Source organism: Vulpes vulpes, chromosome 4 (assembly GCF_048418805.1).
Source record: "Vulpes vulpes isolate BD-2025 chromosome 4, VulVul3, whole genome shotgun sequence".
NCBI classification, from domain to species: domain Eukaryota; kingdom Metazoa; phylum Chordata; class Mammalia; order Carnivora; family Canidae; genus Vulpes; species Vulpes vulpes.
In genome coordinates this window covers 33,417,509-33,440,818 of record NC_132783.1, presented here as the reverse complement: position 1 = coordinate 33,440,818, position 23,310 = coordinate 33,417,509, and the positions used below count along the sequence as shown (strand labels likewise).

At 36.9% G+C, this 23,310-nt stretch overlaps 1 protein-coding gene across 18 annotated transcripts in view; it reads left to right on the top strand.

Annotated features, from left to right (window-relative positions):
* The window catches only part of ALPK1 (alpha kinase 1), a 129,566-nt gene that overhangs the window by 29,835 nt on the left and 76,421 nt on the right, over positions 1–23,310 (top strand). For 9 of the 18 annotated variants that reach the window (XM_072755411.1, XM_072755401.1, XM_072755408.1 and 6 more), the window contains one exon: positions 11,547–11,593. The exons of the other annotated variants lie outside the window; for them this stretch is intronic. The gene's annotated coding sequence lies outside the window, so the exon portion shown is untranslated. The remainder of the gene's footprint in view (positions 1–11,546; positions 11,594–23,310) is intronic. 18 annotated transcript variants of the gene reach the window in all.

Genomic DNA, 23,310 nt, shown 5'->3' with positions numbered 1-23,310 from the left:
CTGTGAGAGTAAGACTTTTGGTTATCCTGGTGCATCGGAGGGACTCAATAAATATCTGTTGAGGGATCCCTGGGTGGCGCAGCAGTTTGGCGCCTGCCTTTGGCCCAGGGCGCGATCCTGGAGACCCGGGATCGAATCCCACATCAGGCTCCCGGTGCATGGAGCCTGCTTCTCCCTCCGCCTGTGTCTCTGCCTCTCTCTCTCTCTGTGTGACTATCATAAATAAATAAAAAATTAAAAAAAAATAAAAATAAATATCTGTTGAATCAAATTAATTAATTAGTGAGAAAAAGGGGAACCATTGAGGAATTTAAAAAGTCAAATAGAGTGAATCCCTGAGGGAAGAGTTCTAGATTTCAGATCTGATTAGGAGGAAAAATCAGAAGGGTAATGAGAGCTAAGACTTTGTAGACCACCTGGCTTAATAATAAATAAGATTTCTAAAAATTTCACCTCGTGGGAAGTGAGAAGGACTCATATACAAAGCAATCAGATTAAATCCAAAAAACCTAAGACAATGCCTGTAGCTTGCTAAATTAGTATTACACTAACTACAGTTCTTTACATCTTCAGAGTTTTGCCATACAATAAGTTTCGTTGAAAGTTTAGACACTGTGCTCATTTGGGATCTATTAGCACACATTTCTTAAAACAGTGAATTGAACTACAAAGTAGATTATGCTAATGAGTTTGATCAGAATTAAATACTTGCCTTAAAAGTTGCAAACAAATGAAATATCTTAACCTCTCAAGATTCCTTTTAAAACTGAAGTATAATTAAGTATTAAATTAGTTTCAGTTGTACAACGTATTCAATAATTCCATGCATTACTTTGTGCTCCCCACAATAGGTGTATCCACCATCTGTCACCATATAAAGTTATTACAATATTATTAACTAAATTCTCTATACTGTACTTTTCATCTCTATGACTCATTTATTTAATAACTGGAAGTTTGTACCTCTTGATTCCATTCACCTATTTTGCCTATCCCCCCACCCACCTCCCCTCTAGCAACCAACAGTTTTTTTCTCTGTATTTAGGAGTTTATTTTTTTGTTTATTTGTCTTTTTTGTAGATTGCACATATAAGTGAAATCATTGGGTGTCTTTTCTGACTTTTTCACTTAGCATAATACCTTCTAAGTCCATCTATATTGCTGCAAATGGCAAGATCTCATTCTTTTTTATGGCTGAGTAATATTCTCTCATATATACCACAATTTCTTTATTCATCTATCAATGGACACTTGGGTTGCTTCCATATCTTGGCTATTATAAATATTGCTGCCAATAGAAATAGGGGTGCATATATCTTTATGCATAGTGTTTTCGTCTTCTTTGGTTAAATACCCAGTAGTGAATTATTAGATCACATGGTATTTCTATTTTTAATTTTTTGAAAAACCTGCATACTGTTTTCCATGGTAATTACATCAATTTACATTTCCAACAGCAGTGCCTGAAGGTTCCCTTTTCTACACATCCTCATCAACGCTTGTTATTTTTTGTCTTTCTGACACTAGCCATTCTTTTTTTATGATTTTATTTATTTATTTATTCATGAGAGACACAAAGAGAGAGGCAGAAGAATGTGAAAGAATGTGAAATTTATAATGGGGGGAGGAAGAGGGAGAAGCAGGCTCCCCAAGGAGCCTGATGCGGGACTCGATCCCAGGTCCCCAGTATCATGACCTGCGCCAAAGGTAGATCCTCAACTACTAAGCCACCCAGGTGCACCCTGATACTAGCCATTCTGAGTGATATGAAGTGGTATTTCATTGTGGTTTGATTTGCATTTTCCTGGTGATTAGTGATGTTGAGCATCTTTTCATGTGTCTGTTAGCCATCTGTATGTCTTCTTTGGAAAAATATCTATTTAGGATCTGTTCCCATTTTTTAATTGAATTTTTGGGTTTTTTTGGTGCTTAGTTGTATAAGTTCTTTATATATTTTGGATATTAACCCCTTACCAGATATATCATTTGCAAATATATTCTCCCATTCAGTAGGTTGCCTTAGAAAACCATCAATAACAAAAAGGCAACCTAGTGGATCAAGATTCTTTTGAAGAAAGAATTAACCTAAAGTATCTTGTCAGGGGATCCCTGGGTGGCTCAGCGGTTGAACGCCTGCCTTCTGCCCAGGGTGTGATCCTGGAGTCCCAGGACTGAGTCCCACATTGGGCTCCCTGCATGGAGCCTGCTTCTCCCTCTGCCTGTGTCTCTGCTTCTCTCTCTTTCTCTCTCTCTATCTCTATCTATCTCTATCTCTCTATCTCTCATGAATAAATAAAATCTTTTAAAAAAATAATAAAGTATCTTGTCAGAGTGTAGAAATGTGATATTTGAGGCACGCAGGTTGGAAGTCCAGATTTGTAAGGGAAGTTTATAATTGATTATTATAACTCTTGTTTCTCAAGCCCAAGTGACTAAAAAACTTTCAGCTACAGTCACAAAATTTTGTTACTGTTTATCTCAACTTCTGGCATCTCTTCTTTCCTTTCTTTTCTAGATGTTTTCCAGTCCTTACAAACTACTGTTGCAGTACTCTGTTCTCCATCTGCTATTCTCAAAATTGGAGATTGATTGCCTCCAGGGTTCACAAATGTTTCTGGCAAACTCAGATTCTTTGAACTTTTAAGCAGCTACTACAGGAAGGCTTTGTGTCTAAGATCTATAGTCTCTCTACTCTCCCAAGGAAGGTCACCCAGGTTCCCCTGAGGCAGCGGAGTTAGGAGACTTTTTGAGTAACCCATGCCTCACTCAGAGATTTACACTCAGACTGAAAACTGGTGTCCCTAGATGGGCCATACATCTGGGAACACTTCTCTACTCCACGGTGAGTTCTCAGCTTTCCTGAGACACTTTCCTTTTCTTTCCTCAAGTTTATAGAAACCTTCATCATCCATTTGTCTTTAAAAATCTTTATAATAGGGCAGCCCCGGTGGTACAGTGGTTTAGCGCCCCCTGCAGCCTGGGACGTGGTCCTGGAGACACAGGATTGAGTCCCACATCAGGCTCCCTGCATGGAGCCTGCTTCTCCCTCTGCCTGTGTCTCTGTCTCTGTCTCTGTCTCTCCCTCTCCGTGTATGTCTCACATTAATAAATAAATAAAATCTAAAAAGTTTTTTTTCTTAACAATAGAGATTGTCATCATTTCCTTCACCAATTACATCCTCTTTACCAACATTCCTTTTTCACACCATTTGCTCTATTCTCCTCTAATTGCTGAGATTGTCCCATGAAACGCCTCTTCCCTGAACTATCAGAGTCATTGTTGCTATACCTGAGTGGACCAGTGGACAGTTGATGCCAGAGGTAACAAGCCATGTGTTTGTGCTAAGATTTTGTCTTTGAACTAAGGATGCTGAGACTGAGTTAGTTTTTGTTGAGGGTTTGAATCAGGAGGTCATATAAAACCATGGCAAGTGGATCAAATAAGAATGGTCTATAGAGAAGAATAAAGCTCGTCTCTTTTGTTTGCCTCTATACTCTTACAACCTGACATGGTACCTGATATATAGTAGGCTCTCCATAAGTCTTGGTGGAATGAATAAAACAGACTCTGCAGGGAGAAAAAGAGAAAGAGAGTTAGAGAGAGAGAGAAGGAGATTACTTTTGCTTCTAACAGCTTTCCATTCCTGACTGTAATCCCTCATGAGAACTATCTGCATTTCCTGTTCTTATGTCCATAAGAGATCCCTGTATCTATCCAATAAATCCTCCTTTAAACTAAAGCTAGTTTGGGTGTGTTATGTTCCTTACAGCTAAATTAAACCTAAATATAAGGTTCCTAATCATTAGACTTTAAAACCTACCCGTCCCCAGGGAGTTATGGTTCCTCATGCAAACCAGAAATCGTTGAGTTCCAGAAGTAGGCATACCTCCACTTTGCCTAATTGAACCTCACATTTTTGGGACAAGGAAAAGAGTAGAAATGCAAATTGACCTGAAAATAAAGGAATTACCTCCAAAAATAAAGCTTGACGGTCTTCTTTAAAAAACAACCTCTCAGGGCACCTGGCTGGCTCAGCTGGAGGACCATGTGACTCTTGATCTTAAAGTCTTGGGTTTGAACCCCATGTTGGGTGTAGAGATTACACAAATAAATAAATAAACGTTTTTAAAGCAGCCTCTGAAGAAGAGCTCTAGAAACTTCAACCTGAAGATCTTTTTGCAGAAAGGGCCAGGCCCTAGGCATTGTTGATTGAATGTGACTTTATTAAAGATCAGGCATAATCAGGAGACACTTGCCAACCTAAGCTCCAGGTGGTGGAGGAGCAGGTCACAGTTTCACCTCGACTTCTGGAATGCTGTTGGACTAAACTTGGTGACGCAGGAGACTTCTTTGTAGTTTCTAGTTGTAGTCTTCATTATTATACAGCACATGGAGAAGAAAGGTTATTCTTTTCTGTTCACTAAAGTAGCAGGAAGACAATGCCTGTTTGAGAAGGCAGTATAACCTCTAAAAGGGGAAGGAGGTAGTTGAAAAAAGCCATAGGCAATCATTCTAGAGTTGAAAAACAGAAAATAAAATACTCGGAGGCAGTATGGTGGGTTTGCCAAGAACATAGAAAGTGAGACAGGTCTCCAAAACCACTTATCCAACTTACTAACTTAGCTCTATGCCCTGGATTAAGCTGCCTAAACTCTTATAACTTCAGATTTCTCATGTACAAGATGAAAATAATAGTTTGTAAATTAGATATAAATATTAAATTAGATAATGTCTGTAAGCTTCTTGGCCAGGGTACCAAGCTAAGTGCTCAGTAAATAGTAGGGATGATTAGGATTGTTAGTACTTAGTAATCCAAGCATTAGTAAAGAGTGTGTCATTTTATGTTGACCAAAGGGAGACTGATATTTTTTTAAGTTAAAGAAATATGTCACTAAAACATATAAATAATAGCTCTTCTTTATTTTTTTAAACATAAATCTCTACATGATAGAATATGTAAAAAAGACCAGTAAAGGGGATCCCTGGGTGGCTCAGCGGTTTAGCACCTGCCTTCAGCCAGAGCGTGATCCTGGAGACCTGGGATCGAGTCCCACGTTGGACTCCCTGCATGGAGCCTGCTTCTCCCCCTGCCTGTTTCTCTGCCTCTCTCTCTCTCTCTCTCTCTCTCTCTCTCAGATTAAATAAAATCTTTAAAAAAAAAAAGACCAGTAAATATCTAACAAGATGATAGTTGTACAGTAAACAGCCTTTGATTGTGGTATCAACCAACAGTTAGAAGTATAAACTTCCTTTTAAAAAAGGAGAAGAAGAAGGTCCCTAAATAGGAGGCACATCTGAATTCTCACAGGCAATCTTCTGACCTTAAAAGTAGTTGCAAACTGTATGACCTGTAGATGGCGAACTTGGATAGGGTGAATACCTAAGCAATGCCTACCTAGAGAAGAAAGCAATGGTTTTTGTTTTGTTAAAGGAAGGACTAAGTAAAATTGACTCGTTAATAAAGGCTATACGCTACAAGAAGACAAGAGAATTCTTTGCTGACACACTCTTGTTCCTTCCTCTAAAGGGACCATCCATCTGCCTGTCGAAGTGAGTCTACCACTAGTCATATATGCTGTCAAAGGACAAGACTTTACATTAGTTTCTTGGTTCAGCATTCATGCTGGCTATTAGTCACTGATACAAGAGAACTGGTTGCTAGTCCTGATACAAAAGAACAGAGTATCAAGTAGGGAACATAACTATATTTCTTATAAGTCTTTTGAAGAAAACAGAAATGTTACCCTCTCAGAATAACCATATGTAACACTTTAATTATCTGAGCCCCTGTACATGTCCAAAGTATCCATATCTTTTCAACTATATAAATAATTATATCCTCCCTTGCCCGCTTATTGACACTCTTGAGTATTTGTCCTATACACTTCCCAAGGCAATCCTTTAGGGACCAATTACCGCCCTTTATTGACATCATCTCCCTGGCTGATGGAGATTTCTAGAGTACCACAAAGGGCATTCAGGATTCCTAAGGGAGCTTTGTGTTACTTTACATATAACCTATGTGCCTGCTTGAGAAACATTTTCTTCCTTAAAATTCTACTTTGGGGCATTAGTTTTACCATATTTACTAGTTTGACCAGATCATAACTATATATAATATATGAATTAGTAGGAAAATTCATGTGACTTTCGAAAACTGTCTACTCATGCAGTGGCTTGAGATGTTTTGTTCATTCTTCCAGTTGTGAAAAAGCCTAGTAACTCACCCAACATGATAGACTGATGACCTTTTGCTGCATTATAAAAGGGTCACTGTTCCCAAAGCGCCTCTCAGTTTGTGGGACAGGTGAAGGGACATCTGTAGACTTCTATAATGCCTCTGTCCTGTCATTTATCACAAGGAGTAATTATTGCCTACACATTGGCCTCCCCACAACTATGTACTTCTGGAGTCCAGAAACTGTACCATATTCATCTGTTTATCCTCAAGCACATGGTGTCTGGCACATAGTAGATACTTATGAAAATGTTGAATGGATTAAAGAATAAGTATATGCACTTTGGAAGAATAAGAGAAGGCAGATGGAAGAGAGAGCAGAACAATTTAGGAAAAAAAAGAGGAAGATAAGCTAACCATCCATGAGGAATTGTATCTATGTTAGACAAATATTATTCCAAAAAGTATAGAAAAAAAGAAAACAGCAGTAGATTGTGTTCAGCCCAGTACATTTGTGTCCAGCTTACAGCATTGCCCTTATCCAATCCCATCTATTTCACATCTTCATTCATTTCAAAATGAAGAAAGGCCTTAACTTTCAGGATGAGACAGTTCTGGTTTTCTAGTAACTTCTAAAAGTTTCTAAAGAGTTGCAATTACTCTAATATATGGTAGATAGAGAAGTTATCAGAAACTTCAGAAATTGTAAGATCTTATCTAAGAGTAGATTTGGATTTAAAGATCCCACTGGTGAAAAGCCATATCCTAGAAGGTAAGAGTGAGCAACAAACAGAAAGAGGCTCTGAAAGACAGTCCAAATAAGAGGAGCCCCACATTACCCCAAAATGTTATCTATGGAGTTTGCCATAGGGCCTCTGACATGAAATAATAGGGATGGCAGAGGGCATAAGGACCATACACAGGGATGGAGAGTGTAGGACAGTCATGTCTGCACATAGTAAGCACTCAGTAATGCTGACTGAATGAGCAGGCCATTGTGTGCCTGAGCTTCTGCTAAGGGAAGTCATGAATTGCTTTGCTAACAGCAGGGTTTATTTATTTCCTTATGTATTTACTTAGCTACATCTAAGAAGGAACTGAAGTGATGTGCACTATTAAAATGTACATAAATCAAAAAAAAATAAAAAATAAAAAAATAAAATGTACATAAATCGGAATAGGAAAAGTTAAAGCAGAAAGTACTTAGAAGAAAGGAAAAAAAGCAATGTCCTGGAAACCTGAGTCAAGAGGATCATTACAGTAGAGCTTATTGGAAGCTCAGAGCTTCCTGAAACCAGTTCAAAAGAGAAACATGCTAGATTGTACATTCTCATCAGCCAGTAAAGGGAAATTTGTAAATTCACCTGGAAATGGAGACTTATTCTTGGAACTTAATTCTAGAAAGAATTTATTGCATGGACACTTAAATGAGAGGAAGAAGACATTTAATGCATTTTGCAAAAGCTACATACATGTTATTCATATACCAAACAATAAAGGTAACCAACAACAACACACCCTATATAAAATAATAGGTGACAAGGACAGAGAGGAGAAGGGGTTAATATATGAAAATACACACTACCACTCAAGAGAGAAAATATAAATATTGACTACAGTCCCCATGTATGCAACTAATTATGAGAAACATTTATGACTTATTTACTGCCTGCACTGTCAGTAAAGAGGCAGGTAGTATGGGAGGTTCTTTTTCTACTTGTTCCCTACAGTTTCTGGACCCATGTAATCTGTCCTTGGATGAAACAACACCATATATTGGTTATTGATTTGGAGCGTACACCGTTTCCTCTGGACCAGTAAGTACCCTCACCTCATAAGATGTCCTCCAGCTGGCTCTGTAACTGAGTCTTCAGTAGACTATTGCTTTGCTCTAAAGGCCAGCTGCTCCTGGGTTATGGTAAGACTAGTGAATCCTGTGGGAGATGGCCTATAGCATCTTCACCACAAGCAATGTTATATGGATTACTGTTGGTGAATTAAGCCTTTCATAAGTACACAGAAGATATTGCTAATAGAAGCATAGCAGGAAAGTCAAATTTATATCCAAAATCTCTAGTGAGAAAAATGGCTACCACATCCACAATGAAAGGGGTTCAATATAATCAGTCAATAGGAAGCTGGTCATGCCACCTGCATTGTTCACATTTGGAACTGTACGCAGGGCTCAGCATGAGTCTCTGCTGCTGGCAATTTAAGCATTCAATAGTGGTAGTAGCCAGATCTGCCTTGGGACGGGAAGTTCATGAGGTTGAACCCATGAATAACTTCTCTCTGTCACCATGGCCACTCTGTTTCTGAACCCACTGAGTAATACTAGTGATGCCCGGAAAGAGGACAGATGACAGTTGCAATCCAGGTCTTCTTGCCCATCTGATTCTGGAGTCTTCTCTGCCCATTGATGAGCTTTCAGACGCAAGCATTCTCACACCATCAACGTATTTTGAGAGGTCCATGAGTGTACCTCTATGCTAAACCTTCTTGTAATCCAATATTGTTCCTTTCAGCTTCCTCCTCATCAAACCAAACCTTTAGGTTCTATGTATGAATCTTCACTATAAGAATCTTCCCTTCTAGGTAAAGTGTGGAGTTTGATCTACTTCTCAAAGTTCTGCTTATTGTGAAGATTTATCTCCCTACTTGTCCTTTGTAGCCAACAATGAGAAGAGCTCTAATGCTATATCAATTTATTTATGGCTGGTGCCGGTATATTGTATTCATAATCATTACTAACTCAATCTTGAATCTTTTTTTCTCTGCCTACAGGGAAATTCCATAAGGATACATTAATGAGTGAGGGAGAGGTGGTATTGCAGCAGGATTAGGTGCCATAAGAGTTGAAGCAATTCTCTCAGGAAACTTTCTTGTGCATTTAAAACTTGCTCAGGCTGCTCTTGTATATGCCACTGCAAGTTGAGGATGGAGAGCCGCAGTGCACAAATTTGAGAACAGGTCAATCAAATACCATTTAATTTGGAAGGCAGCTCAGGTCTCATAACCAGTTCATTTCCCGTGGCCAGATATTTAGTCTCTACCAGAACCCAACAGTAAACATCAGGAGATGTTTCTCAAGGAAAATAGTTATTTGTCAGGGAAGTATGGCTTTGCTCTCAATTATGGGGCTGCACTATGGTTCTCTTATTGGGGAGTTTCATAGGCTCAATGAACTATTACAGACACTTTGTACACATTAGACTTCTGAGTCATGAGATCTAAGTAGCAAGAGTGGCTTATTCTTTGAACTGGCTAAAGAATATTCTTTTGCTTTGGGTTTCCCTTAAATTAAGAGCCTTATGGTTTATTTGGTAAGTAGGAAGAAACAACACCATTGTAACAACATTATTTTGCCTCTGTAATACTTAAAGCCCACCAAATGTGTGTGGCTCTGCCACTTTCTTCATGGAGCTGGGTACAAGGTGTAGCAAATTGTCTTTCACTTTGGAGAGGATACCTCTAAATATTCCAGATGTCTAGACTCCCAGAAACATCAGTGAATTAGTAGATCTCTCATGGAATTGATCTCTTATCCTCAAATATGTTTCTTATCAAGGCATCTTATGTATTTGTTATTTTCTGACCAAATTGTGATAGCCAAACCCACCTAGTGGAACTAGCACAAGGAACCCAGAACCTCTGGTAAAAGTACCCATGTTAATAATTTTGACCCAGGGATGCCTGGGTGGCTCAGTGGTTGAGCGTCTGCCATTGGCTCAGGACATGATCCTGGGGTCCCGGGATTGAGTCCCACATGGGGCTTCCTGGATGGACCCTGCTTATCTCTCTGTGTGTCTCTCATGAATAAATAAATAAAAATCTTTAAAAATTTAATTTTGACCCAAAGGAGCTATGTTGCTTTTTTCCTCCTTAGTCTAGCATTTTAGAATTCATTTTCACACATATTCCCTGGCTTCTGCTATAGAGAAAAGTCTTACAAGTCTTAAAAAGTCTTAAAAAAGTCTTAAAAGATATACAAGCTGTCTCCTCTAGGTATAACCTGGTCAGACTCTCCTTGTATTTAGATACCTCCACCCTGCAGTTCCAAGAAATAAGACACTGAAGCTCCTTAATTCTTTTCTTTCTTCTTTTATGTTTCTTTTATATTCCCTTCGTTCCTCCCCCCCTCCCTCCCTCCCTCTCTCCCTTCCTTCCTTCCTTCTCTCCTTCTTCCTTTTCCTGGGTAAGCAGCATATATTGGTTTTATTTTTATTTTTTTAACTTGATATACAGTAAAAATGACCTTTTATTTGGCCTTTATTTTATAATTTTAACACATATATAGATCTGTGTAATAACCAACATCACAATTAGGATATGGAACAGATTTCCCTCTAAGCACTGCTTTAGCAGCATATCATAGTCCCAAAGGGAAATAGTGTTCCTAGTCCAGATTGCCAACAATTGAAACTTTGTCAAGACCATTGTTAAAACTGGCATGTATTTAAACAGTGATTCAAATAGTGTAAACTTTGGGAATATTAAGTTTTAGAAAGTGATCAGCATGGTTCTGGATATATAGGAATTTTAGTATATTAGCAGGGGATATATATATCTCAGAGTGGAAAGTCAGGATAAGGATGAATATTTCATATTATTTTAAACCAGGTAACTCAGAGACTTTACTAAGTTAACCCAAATCCTTGTGCTTATAGGGTCCCTTTGGATCTGATTACGCTACTAGAAGCTGGATAAGAAAAAATCTTGGGATAATTTGTTTTATAAATCTTTATTTATTATATACTGTTTCTGCTAGAACCAGGAAGGCAGACTGGATGATGAAAATCTGTGCATTTGCTTTTGTCAGTCCTGTCACATTCCACAGGGAGGCAAGGGAGTCTTCATGGTAGTTATAGTAAGAATTGGAAGAAAACAGCCATTTGTTTTGGGGGGTTTATTATTGTCATTCTAATCATTGAGATATAGTCTTATCTGAAAGGAAAAAATAATCCAGATGGTTAAGTTTCTTTTCATTCTTCAAAAGATGGGCATTAATATTTTTGAGGTATGGGATGGTTGGGATACTGGTCTCCTGGAATATTGGATGCTTTTAGCTGGAGTAGAAGCTGGTGCCATCTTGGGTAGAAAGGAGTGAACTCGTTGGGATTCTATTTGAGGCAGGACAGAAACTAATATCAGTATGAAGGTGAGTCTCAGAATCTCAGCTTTGGGAGAACTGCATTATAGATATATTAAAGCCACATAAACAAGAAGCAAAAATCTAGCTTCTTATATTTTTCAATGACTTAATATAATCTCAATATTAATATGCCATTTCATCTGGATATGGGAAAGGTTGACCTAATTAAGTCCAAGCAGATTCTAATAACAAACATTTTTTTCCAATAATTCCAGGTTTTCTTGGATTTCTGAGGATGATAGGTACAAGGCTTTCACAGAAGGTCAGTTCAACATCTTTGATTCATTGCATGAGTTCTTGGGATCTTTATCCAGCCTGAATGGATGGAGAAAATGTTTATTGTTTATAGTCCTTCGCTATGAATTTTTCATGTGGCTTTGCATTTTGGAAAAAATAGATAAAAACAAACAAACAATAAACCCAGGCCCTTGACTTGAGTCTCTCTTTCAAAACTATTAAGGCTTCTTTTGTTTACTGCTGTATCCCTAGGGCCTAGAATAGGGTCTGGCACATAGTAGATGCTCAGTAAATATTTGTTGAATATCTAGATGAAAGTGAGTAGATGAATGAATAAAAAGTCTAGACTTTTAGGGCACCTGGGTGGCTTAGTCAGTTAAGTTCTGGATTCTTGGTTTCAGCTCAGGTCTCATGGGTCTTGAGATCAAGTCCCCTCCTGTGGCTCTGCACTCAGAGAGGAATCTGCTTGAAGAGTCTCTCCCTCTGCCCCTCCCTCACTTGAGTGCTCTCTCTCTCTCTCTCTCTCTCTCAAATAAATAAATAAATACATTTTTATTTTTAAGTCTAGGCTTTCACTAAGTTTTAGGCATCGTTTCCCCAGCAGAAAAATAATCAAATGAACAACCATATACACTGGGGATAGAAAAGGAATTAGTAGATTCACTAATAGAGCAGGTAATATGAGATTCAGTTAAATGTCTTTCAGTATTGAATCAGAGACAGGATTCAGACAGAAACTATATTTGGAGGTATAAATTCTAATGTAAAAAAAAAAAAAAGCTTTAACTGTAAGCAAGTTACTTAATTATCTCCTTGAGTGAGTCTCCTTTGCCTATTCTCTACATAAGGATGACCAAAAATAAATGAATGAAATTTAGCTAAATTTATAACATCTTTACTGAGATATAATTTATAAACCATAAAATATATTTAGGTAAGTGTACCATTAAATTTTTAAGATAAATTTACCAAGTTGTGCAAATATCAGAATCCAGTTTTAGAACATTTTAGTCACCCAAATACAATCCCTTATGCTCATTTACGTTTAACCAGTGTTCCCATTCCCAACCTTCATTCCCACTATATTAATTCTACTTTCTATCTCTCTTGATTTGCCTTTTCTTAAAATTTCTAATAGATGAAATCACAAAATACTTGGTCTTTTGTGTCTTGGCTTCTTTCATTTAGCATGGTTTTGAATTTCATCCATGTGGTAGCAAGTTCCTTTTCACTGCCAAATATTTCATTTAATGGATTTTGTTTATCCATTCATCAGCTGATTCCGTTGTTTCTACTTTAGGGCCATTATAAGTAATGCTGCTATGAACATTTGTGGGCAAGTCTTTAGGAAGACTTATGTTTTCATTTCTTTTGAGTAAATTTGATAAATATATGTTTAATTTTTAAAGAAACCATCAAATTATTTTTCCACAGTGGCTATACATTTTATATTTCCACAAGCATAGTATGCAGGCTCCTGTTTCTCCATATCCTTGCCAACTTCTGTTATTTTCTGCCTTTTTTTGACAATAGGTAATATAATTTTATGAAGAAAAAGCAATCACCTGTGTTTATTTATGCCAGCTTTATTGCTAGTGATATAATGACAGCTATGATTGGGATTGGGCGGCCCCGGTGGCGCAGCGGTTTAGCGCCACCTACAGCCTAGGGTGTGATCCTGGAGACCTAGGATCAAGTCCCACATCAGGCTCCTTGCATGGAGCCTGCTTCTCCCTTTGCCTGTGTCTCTGCCTCTCTCTCTCTCTCTCTCTCTCTCTCTCTCTCTCTGTGTGTGTTTCTCATGAATAAATAAATAAATAAGTCTTAAAAAAAAGATATGATTGGGATCATTTAAAATATTTGGAATGGGAGTTATAAAACTTGAAGAGTAACTCTCTGCCATCCTGTTAATTTTCTTAAAGCTCTGTCTTTTTCTAGTCTCTCTTCTATTAGAAACTCTTTGGGACCCCTCTTGGTAGTCTGCTGGGGTTGTCTCATACAGGGGTTTATGAGAACAATTATTACATTTTCAGGAATTTTATGGGCAACTTGTTAAACATAACCCCAAAATTAAATATATAAACTTAAAATCAGTAAGCTATTTAAAGACAAAGACAAAACTTATTTCTTAATTATTTTATGGCATTTTACTATAATCTGTTTTGAAGTTTCCTATGTCTATTATATTTGCATAGTAGACACAATACATAGTGGTGTGCTACTGGACATCTCTTCCCAAAGCTATTTTCAGTGATCCCACTTCATTAGCTTGAAGTCACCTATGGAAGGAATATTTACACCACAGAAATTGGCATGTGCTACAAACCAGGGCTTTTTTTTTTCCCTCCCAGAAAAGTGGCTGTTAAATATGTACTAAGTCTAAATTTATCCTGTTGGTATTTTTTATTAAATTTATTAAAGGTGTAGATGATTTTGGAGAGAATTACATCATTAAAATATTGAGGCAATTATTTGGTTGGTTGTTCTTCTACTCACTTCAGTAAAATTTTCTTTCCACTTATAGCTTGAATCCACTTCTTAGTAATTTTATACTTGGCAATTTATATTTTGGAGATAGAAGTAGGCAACAACTATGTCTACTATTGTTATGTATTTTTCTCATTGTCTTGGTCAGGTATTAATTATAGTATTATCTCAGCCTTATAAAATGAATGGGAATGTCTTTCATATTTTTCTATCCTCTGTAATAATATAAATTCTCTAGGAATTACATATTTCTAAAAGATTTGGTCAAAATTAACTATGACATCATCTGAAACTGGCACCTTTCTTGGAAATAATAGATAAATTTTTTTACTCATTATTAGTCTTAAGTAGATTTTAGATTTTTTCTTCAATTTTAATGGTATATTACAATTATCCTAGAAAATAATACATTATAGACAAATGTTCACATTTTTTAGAAGGATTTGTACATGATAGCTCTCTCTCTCTCTCTCTCTCTCTCTCTCTCTGTCTCTCTCTCCCTGTCTCTCTCTTTGAAGATTTTATTTTTAAGTAATCTCTGCACCCAACATGGAACTGGAACTCACAAGCTTGAGATCAAGAGCTGCATGCTCCACCAAATGAGCCAGCCAGGCACCCCATGATAGTCTCTTATACTTCTAAAATCTTTTTTTTTAAGATTTTATTTATTTATTCATGAGAGACACAGAGAGAGAGAGAGAGAGGCAGAGACACAGGCAGAGGGAGAGGCAGGCTCCCCACAAGGAGCCCAATATGGGACTTGATCCTGGATCTTGGGACCACACCCTGAAAGGAAGGCAGATGCTCAACCGGTGAGCCACCCAGGCATCCCATACTTCTAAAATCTTAATCATAATGGTGTTTATACCGCTTTTCCCATTCTGAAATGATTCTTTCTTCTTTTTTCCTATTAGGTTTTCCTGAAAGCCAATTAATTGGCCTTTTCAATTAGCTACCATTTTGATTTATGTGCTATTTTGTAAATCGTTATTTTTAAAATTTTTATGTTTATTCTTTCTACTTCCCTATGACTTAGTTCGTTAGTCACTTTCCACTTCCTTAATATGAAAGCATAGTTTATACCTCTTCATTTTTATTATAAAAAGTTATCAAGCCATGGATTTTTTTTTTCTGGGTATAGTTTCGTTTGCATTCTTTAAGTTTGGAAATATACTGGAAAAAGGCAATAAGGTGAGTTGAAAATGCTATTGAAATGTGCAAGCAGGCCAATTATAAAATCTAATTTTTTGTTAATAATTTAGAGCTTTTATGCATTATGGCCAAATAATTTTTTCTTTTGGGGGTTTGTGATGTTTTCTAAGACTACTGTATTATTAATTTTTTAAATGCTCAATGGTAGCACACATTTAAGTATATATTTTGGATAAAAGCTGAAGGGTTTGCATTTTTAAGTCATTCTGATTAATAAACTATTTTATGTCATTTTAATTCTTAAGTATAATTATACTGAATGGAGATTTTTTTTTTTGGAAGATACTTTTGAATAAAATATCATTAACTTTAAATATACCTCTACTTATTTTCCTACCTTGTTTGAATTAGAAGTATGGAAAGAAGGTGATAATAAACAGTCAATCAGGAAGATATGTGAGAACATAACAATCACACAAAAGAGATGCTTTAATAAGTTTTAAAGTGGCACAGACATAGAAAAGGCACACTATCTAGGAAGGGTATTTTCTAATACCTAGATGATTAATGTAAAATCTTTCAGAGTATGTTTAACCTTAGAAATGACCAGGATATAAAAATAAGCAGAGAATTATACTAATTATAAATGAGACTTCAGTTCGATTTTAATTGACACTGGGATTAAAGGGCATACAGCATGACAACTCATAGCAAAGTTTTTTCCTACCATCTGAAAGTGCCCAAGTGGCTCACAGCAAGAGAAATAATTGGTCACCTGTCTCAAAGCTTAGTCATCTCAGAAGAGCAGGCAAATAATGCCTGCCACATAGTAGATGTGTGACAAATATAGGCCTACTTAACTCTAAACCCTGAATTCTTTCCATTTGCCATAAAGCCTTTCTACCATATGCTTATAAAGAATATGGCCAAATTAAATATGGAACACTATTGTGAAATATATTTTAACTTGCACACATGTTCAAAATTATTTGAAATTACCTGTAATGAGAACACAGATGTGTCTAGAGCTACTAAACTAAGAGTAAATAATGTAGGCCAAATAATGAAGGGCCTGAGTTAGATGATTTGTACAAGATTATCTAAGTGAAGGACACCCGTGGAATTGTTTACAGAACCTGGTTCTGAGTTTCCTGGGAGTAAAGGCAAAAAGGGACAATGTGATGGGGTTTAAATCCTCATAATCTAATAAAAAGAAATGCATCCATTTGGTATGAAAATCAGAATGTCTCCTGCTTTAATCATACGAGAATTTATTATTTGGGACTTTAAGTAAAGATAACACTAAGCAGTATAATAAACATCTCGTAAAATTTTCAATGTTTGTTATATTTTACTGAAATTGGATACTGGGGCAGCCTGGGTGGCTCAGCGGTTTGATGCCTGCCTTCAGCCCAGGGCGTGATCCTGGAGTCCCAGGATCCGGTCCAGGGCTGGGCTCCCTGCATGGAGCCTGCTTCTCCCTCTGCCTGGGTCTCTCTCTCTCTCTCTCTCTTTCTCTGTGTCTCATGAATAAATAAATAGAATCTTAAAAAAAAAAAAAAGAAAGAAAGAAAAGAAACTGGATACTGGATTATCTACTTGCTCTTTAGTTGGGAACCATCATCTGAATCATCTTCGTCTATAGGAGCTACCTACAAATTACTACATCTAAATGTTATCCTATAACATCTAAATGTTATTCTGTAAAAATAATGTAAAGGAAAAAAGACCTGTGACATCACTGAGACTCCTTCTCCTGATTATCCAGGATCAGATTCCCTAGACAGAAGATGTGGTTAGCATTTGATCCTAATCAAAGGACCCCAAATACTTGGATATAGTTCATTTTAATCTTAGTTGAAAAGATTGTGGATAGACACTTAGGAAAAAAGTGAAATCAGCATAATATCTCCTCTTCAAGTGCAGTCCAGCTTTCAGAGTGGTAATGTGGATTTCAGCCTCCTCATAATTGTCCTTGATGAAAATAGAAGGATTTCACAGCACAGAAAGCAGTGGTTTATGAGGCTGGGTACAAGACAGACGTACAAGAGAACTCTGTTCATCGTCTTCAAAGTGATGCAGCGATGGCACGGCTGCTGCTGTGGCCACATGTAATATAGCCTGTAGCTCTTTAAAGAGGATTAGCTTTAGCGGCTGGGAGCATTCAATGTTGGATTTCATGTAGAGTAGAATATGCTAATGAAATGTAAATGTCCAAGGCAAACATTGCGTAATATCAAAAACCCTCAAAACTGAGCTTTGTCTCTTGCACAGTGAGAAAACAAACTTTATCATCATCAGAAGTAGAAACGGAACGACCTTCCACTTTTCTGCTTTATGTATCTGCTTCTATAAAAAGTGTATTTAAATATATATACATATATTTATATTTAAATTAAATTTTAATGTCAGTGGAAAAACCAAAGTTCAGTCATTGAAAAACATCTTGATAGATCTATGCCCAGAGATGGATGTGTAATAGTTTATATTTGTAGAAAAGGATATATACATAATATATATATGCAATAAAAAATGTAATATTTTAACACTATTTTTTAAATGCTATTTTAGGTTTACAAAGGGCTTTGCAGAGCAGGTCCCCACTCCATTTCACCTTAAAATTTTTTCTGCATAATGCCCTGTTGCTCAATGTTGAACTATTTTGTGTCTTTATCATAATTTTCCATTCAGTGTTTTTACTACCTTATAGGAAGCCAGTATGAGACTTAGTCTCTCAAAGCTGCATATGCACTCAATTAATATTAAAGTTATTTTCACATATTTAGAATTTCAGAACATATCTGACATTGAGAAGGTGAATTCACTATAAGATGTGTGATTTGCAATCCATGTAACTTGGAAGTGTGAAGCAACCTGAAATCCATACACAGGGTTCCCAAAGACTGAAAGTCCCCTAAACAATTTCATTCGAATTGCTGGGAAATAAAGATCCTAAGAAACACATGGAACCAGGTGCTATGTGCCCTTTCGTTAGTTACTAGCATTTCACTACACTCAACTGAGTAGCTTAGGTTCTCTTAGTTTTGTTGGTCAGTGGTGTGTGTGTGTGTGTGTGTGTGTGTGTGTGTGTGTGTGTGTTATACTTCAGTTTTGAAGGTTTGTCTCTGCAGACCCAGAGGAGGAATGGTGATACATATTCATGAAAGAGTGCTCTTTCCAGGCCCTGCTACCACTGACAAAGCCTTAGCTGTTTCACACAGCAAGCTGACTGGGATTGTGTGGGGGGGCTGCATGGCCAGATGAGTGCAAACAGCAAGCCCACTCCTCTGCTTGTTAGGCCTTGCCTTCCTGACAATTTCCCCAATTGTCACTTGTGACAAGGCTGTCATTAGGTGATGGCTTCTTTTGGCCATTTTCAGATAAAGATAATTTCCTTAACTTCCATTTTATTTGACAACAAGCAGTTTGGGAGAGAAAGGAAGTGCTTCAGTAGTTTATGGATTAGGGTTTTGTCACTTCAAAGGCATCTTTGATCTAAAAATATGTGCTGTACCAAATTCATTATGTCTTTCCTTAAAGAGCCTTTAAATTTATTGATCTTCTCCTCAATTATTCTCCTTTTACGTCCAGTAATGATGTGTGAGATGGTAGTGTTGGGAAAAGCCTAAGGAGGAGTGTGGGGAAAATGCAGCCAACTGGTCACTTCTAAGGCCATTACAAGAACGAAACAACAGGTGCTTTTGTTTAGTGTCGATTCTCTTCTGAATCCCTGTGCAGACAAAGGCCCTTCTGCTGTTTATCACCCAACACAAAGATATCAATACCAATAGGATAAGACAAAATTATATTTGGTATTAGAACCTAATAAAGATAAAAACTTCACAATTTGTATAAAAATTGTGCCTGTAATTGTTTTCATTCTCATCACTGACTACATGAATTTCAAAAGCCTGGGTACGAGTAATAGAGACAGAGTGGGTGACTTCTTTATGGACCAATCATTTGGCTTCCCTTAGAAGCAATCTTACATTGTACTGAGGCTCAGGTTGCTAAAATTCTTAAAACTGAATCGTTAGTCATAGAGAGCAGAAAATAAGAAGGTAGGAATCCATATGTGAAAATTTAGTTTAAAAACCTAGCAAGATGAGCATTTACAGCTTCCATAGTAGCTTTTCTTGTTTAGAACGTCTACTGTCTCTTTGCCCTCCTTTTGTTGTTGCTATTGTTGTTGTTCAAAACAATTGCTATGTGGAATTATTGTGTTTTAAACAACACCTGGGACAAAGAAGTAAAGAGTTTACATCTGAACTATCATGATTAACCATTGTCTTCTAACACTTCACATATAATAACTTCAATTTAGGACAGAACAAGGTACTTACTCCGTTTCTGCAACTAGAAAAAGGGAATTAAAACAAACAGCTTAATTTCTTTTTTTGTCTAAATGTATTATATTATTAGCCTCTTGGCAGAGTATTTTATAATTTAGAGATAACCAGATGCTTTTGATAGTTAGAAAGTTCATTTTAGCAAAGCATGATTTTAAAATCTTACATATTAGGGATGCCTGGGTGGCTCAGTGGTTGAGCGTCTGCCTTCAACTCAGGGTGTGATCCCGGGATCCGGGATCAAGTCCCACATTGAGTTCCTTGCAGGGAGCCTGCTTCTCTCTCTGCCTGTGTCTTTCATGAATAAATAAATAAAATCTTTTCAAATAAATAAATAAAATCTTACATATTAAAAGAAATATGTAATTTAAAAGCATGACCTTAGGATCCTAAAAGCAATAAAAATTGTTTGAAAAGTCCATTTTCTGAATTTCCAAAGACTAGTAGAACATTTTTCATTTTGAAAAATTAGTTTATATGTTTGGGACTCTACCCTTAGGCCATAATACTCCTCTCTATAAAGTCAGGATAAAAAATAGCCCTCAATGCAAATGTCAGAAACATTTTTCATGTGTTAGGTTATTTTATCCTTATTGAGACAGATACTATTGTTAATTCGATTTCACAGAAAGAAACTGAGGCACAGAGAGGTTAAGTACCTTACCCATTTTCTCATATCTAATAAATGGTAGACCCAGACTAGGGTACCTTGGTTACAAAGCCTTTGTTCTTAATGCTAGGGCCTAGAGGACATAGGATCTGGACTATCTCCCGATCCTGAACAAGTAAGTGTTCTCTTCTCCTTCCCATCCTTCAGCTACCCAATCCTGGTCCCATGCTCCACACAATCCAAGAAAATGGGAAGAGAAAGAAGGAAAGAAGAACATGAGGAGAGTCGATCCAGGTTTCCTTCCGCCTGCATGTCAAACACAGGGGGGCTGACATGCCAAAAATCTGATAAATTCAGACAGTGGGGTTCATGGTTCATCATGCTCTTTTCAAGGAACCCTCCACCAATTCATTACAGACCTCTGATGTAATTTCTCTTGACTTCATTTTAACCAGGAAATCTTAATTTTGACTTCCTTGTGAAATCAAGAAGGAGGAGGAAAGGAGTACTTTTTGAGCAAGAATGATTTGGGGAAAGATCTGTGTTTTGTCTTAGAGTTCACCTGCTTTGTGACACATGAATACACCACACATAAACTGGCAGGCAGCAACACCATCAGCCTGCCTCAGAAGAGACAAAAGTAAACACTCATTTCAAAGAGATTGCACTGAAATATGATATCAGCTGCAAGAGAGGGCCATCTCCTCTGGTCAAATGAGAAAAATCATATTATCCTCACTGTGGTATACAAATAGCTTGTAAGCCACATTCTCCATTTGAATGATAACAATAAAGTGCTAACCTCACTGCTGCAGGCCAGGGCCAGCCTGATCCCATCTCCAAACACAAACACTTCTGCCTCGGTTTTGGCTGGGGGCTGTGCAGTGGCCTCCCAACCCCCACCTTTTCTCCCCCCCGCCCCCCTGTTAATTGGCTGAGACCACCAGAATTTGGAGGACACAGATGTCACTGATAGTTTTCCTAGGGAGCACATTCATGCCCATCTGTTGCAGCCTAGAAGGCTGTTCATATATCCACAAGGCCTTCATTTAATTCTTGTCAGAAAGTAATGTAAATCCAGTTTACCTCAGAGGTCGCAGCCGAGATTTATGCCAATGAGCCCCCTGCAATTTACACACACTGTAGTTGTATAGGATGAAAAGAAAGCCTTTCATGTTGGTGCATATTAACAAGAAAGCCTGCCTTCCGAGAGGGGCTTTTTGATTGAGGTTTCTCCTGATTTTAATACAGCCGATGCCAGTTGGTATACCCAGCTTTAGAAAAAGGGAAAAAAAATCTAATCTTTAAACTAAAGTTTCTTCTTTTATAAGATGTAAAAGAGAGAGAAATCCTAGCAAGTGGCACTGCTATGTCTTTAATTATCTGTTAGAAGACAAAACTCCCCTGAACGTGCAGAAGATAGAGTGTGATAGGAAAGCATGTTCTGGCCCAGAGTCTAGGGAGAATTCAGTTGTATGCAATTGTCTTTCTGACATGAAAATAGTAGGAGTGACCAGTTGAATTAGTCTCTGACTTTTCAGTTGCCTCTTTGTAGTATGTTTAGAGGAAATTATGGAATTTGATTAAGTTACTTTGGACCAGGCTGGTAGAAATTGATTCATCAGAAAAGTATATATCACATATGTGATATATACATATATATTTATAGAATTCTTTTATTTGGGAATCTAAGAGTACTTAAAAGGACTTCCATTAATCCTATTTTTCTATATATTTTGAAATACTCAGGACTGTGCCAATTAAGCTGGAAGGCAAAATGTTTTAAGATTTAAACACCCATCCTGTCAAAATCTTCTGGAAAGTCTGAATATGCTTTTTATGAAGTATGAGACCTTGGGCAAGTTACTTAGCCTCCAAAACCTCAACTTTCTCAATTCTAAAGTGGAAATAATAAAGCCTATCCTTTAAGATTTTGTGTCTGAGGTATCTCCCATAGTACCTAAAATACAGAAAGGATTCAACCAATGATAATTTCCCTCTCCACCCTGCCTTTTGGCAGTGTCTATGAGAGCGAACTATATATTAAAAGTATTGGTTAACTTAGTTTAAAAACTCCAAGCATTCAAATCATCAGATTACTTTTCCACATTAAAAAAAAAAAATTAAAGAGAGGTGAAGTTGGAGATTTTCTTTCTACAGTTTGGAATTTTTGTTTTGAGTTGTTTAAATTTTTAATTCTGTAGAAAGTAGAATAACAGAAGTGTGTGACATAGTTTTGTTAAAATCAGGCTTGGCTTCTCTACTCATCCAGGAGTAGCCTGTGATTTCCCAAGACAGTGTTAATAGGGGGCGTGCTTCTCTTGTTTTTGTAGACAGTGCTCATTTACCCGTGCTAATGGCTTTGAAGTATTGGGTATGATTATTTTTGCACACGTTTAACTTTTTGTTTATATTTTACTTCAGATAATATTCAAATTGGGTTGTGATTTCTAAGCACACACTACTAACTGGGAAGTGCAGCAGAAAAGCCTAAATTATATGATGAGGATGTAGGTGGAATGGGCTGAGATTAAAAACACATGTTGTTGATAACTCATTAAGCAAACACTTGAAATATACGTAATCATAGTCTGGACTTAATTACAGAATCAGATGAAGCAGTGGCTTCACTTTACAGAGTAGGGTTCATATCAGGAAGGCTAAGCCCAGTTTTGTTGGCTATCTAAACCTGGGACTAGGCAGATATAAAATAATTTCAGAATGGTCTTTTTCTGTTTCTCAGAGTTTATTAAGACCATTTCTTTTTGCTTACAGTCCTTGAAACAATATTTAAACTTTTTTTATTAGAAATTACAAGCGTATTAAAGTGGAGGGGTTGGTATAAGAAATCATATATTTTATTCAGCTTCAACATGTAACAATCTGTAGCCAATCTTGTCTAATTTGTACCGTCACTTTCTCCCCACCTCTATACCCCAAATTATTTTGAACCAAATCTCAAACTACTTGCAATTTCATCTGTAAATATTTAATATTTAATAATATTTAATTTTAAATATTAGATATTTTCCCTAAAAGATATGAACCCCTTTCTTTTCTTTTTTAAAACAAACTCCTTTTTTAACATAACCACAGTACTGTTATCTCACCTTAAAAATTAACACTAATTCCTTAATATCATTT